Source organism: Notothenia coriiceps, unplaced genomic scaffold, assembly GCF_000735185.1.
Source record: "Notothenia coriiceps isolate Sejong01 unplaced genomic scaffold, NC01 NC01_scaffold00000666, whole genome shotgun sequence".
NCBI classification, from domain to species: domain Eukaryota; kingdom Metazoa; phylum Chordata; class Actinopteri; order Perciformes; family Nototheniidae; genus Notothenia; species Notothenia coriiceps.
The window spans coordinates 584,859-586,953 of NW_011333367.1; positions in this window are offsets into that span (position 1 = coordinate 584,859).

Consider the following 2,095-nt stretch of genomic DNA (forward strand, 5'->3'; position numbering starts at 1 on the left):
ATAACCAAAGTCAACTTAATATGTATGTACCTGAATTGCAAAAAACAAGACCACGAAACTTGTAAAAATAATCGTTTTATTTAGATTATGTTGTTTTCATAACTGTTGCAAGCCAAAATCGTAATTGCGATTAAAATACGATTAATTGAGCAGCCCTAACGTGTATGTGCTCAGGCTGAGCTCCGCGGTGTCTCGCTGTCTCGCAGACCCCCCGCAGCAACCAGGAAGCGACACCAGTAATCCAGCTCACACTGTCCGCTCCTCGAGCCTCAAAGGGCGGAGCAGCGAGCCCCGCAACGTCCCGCCAACACGCAGCATTCTCATCTGTTTGTCATTACTGGTGTCATTTTCTGGTTGCTAACGCCATTGTGACACATAATCACTGATGTTCCGCTGTAACGGTGGTGGACTCATCAGAACAGAGTGGGCGAGCTGACCAATCAGAGCACAGTGGGCTCATAGGGAGGGGGGGGGCAGGAGCTCCAACAAGCCGTTTAGGACAGAGAGTGAATACACATGCTATACAGAGATGCTGTATGAGAAAACCAATGTGATTTTGGAACATTGAACAATGTAAATCGATTCTAGTAGACCTCCACAATGGAATTATGATCAGTAGAAATGGCCATGTCATGGGACCTTTAAGTGGACCTCAAGGTTGAGATCCTATATGTCTAACTGCTGTTCCCAAGATCACGGTTTACGCCAAAAATTGTACATGGTTTTTGTGGTACGGTGCAATACACTGTTGTCTAATATTTGCTGTGGTTTATTAGCTCCAAGTATTTTGCAATAAGTTATGATTTATCTATTATTTTCTTTTGACTCGTGAAATCGAATTTTCCTCTTGTGAGATAGATAATGGGACCTTTACAGAACTGTCCTTTTAAACGTGTGTATGGTACCAAATGTTGGTAATATAATGCTTAAAAAGAAAAGTTGTTGAATGCCTGTCAGATTAGCAGGATGCCTTTTTGACCTCCCTGCTGAAGCAACACACTGTTTTTTTCTGTGGTGCTTACGTTTGACCTTGAAAATAGAATAGAATAGAAACAATAACGATATAATTGTTTGAGAATTACACCATTTAAGATGCTTCTACGCACATGTCAACACTTTGTATAGTAGCCAGAGTATTAGAAATGTGTGCCGCACCAGTGACTTATGATAAAGATTATAAATATATTGCTGTATATTTAGCTTTAACTATACATCCAGCAGTCTGTTCCATTGAACTGACACGAATGTATTTGTGTAATAACGTGAATAAAATAGTGTTGCTGCAAATAATCAATATCTATTGACCAACTTTTACTATCGAATCAATAATTGTTTTTTCAGCCATGTTGATCTAAAACGATGTTGAGCTTTTAGAGGTTTTGTTTTCATGTGCTAAGAAGCTGACGCACACAAGAGGAAAACATCATGTTTATGATGATAGGGCTTCTGTTTGTTTGGAAATTGGTTGATATACCTCCACAGCAACGTATATTAACTATTAAACACTATTAAACTGAGTGTTTTCCACTTTATTGTAGCCTACATGTGTGTTTTGTGTCTAAATTAAAAAGAAAGTTAACCAAAATGATTTTATATGTATAATTGATTTGAAATGAAACACGTTCCGTGAGGTCTCTTTATGCGTCTGGTACAAAAAGAAAAAGCAAATATAAGACAGTATATACAGTAAATCAATGTCTGTGCATACATACAATAGTTCCCAGTGTTTGTCCCTGAAGGATACATTAAATAGATGTTGCACAACTTTACAAATGTCAAGGGTATAGTTTTCTCACTAGTGAAGCCACACATGTTTCAACACTTAATGCTTTTAGATGCTTTTTGTTGTGACTTGACCACTATTATTGGAGACATTTATTTGTACTTGTCTCACAAGGAATCAGAGCAGGTTTGTTCTAAAGCAGGACAGTGAAGACCTTTACAGAATAAATACCTTTATTTACAGTTATCCAGGCAGGGCAGGGTCAAAACAAAACAGATTTGTTCCTGCAACGACACACAAATATCTGACAAATACTGACAGAAAAAAAAAAACTTAAATACATGCATAACTAATCCCAAGGAGAAGATACAT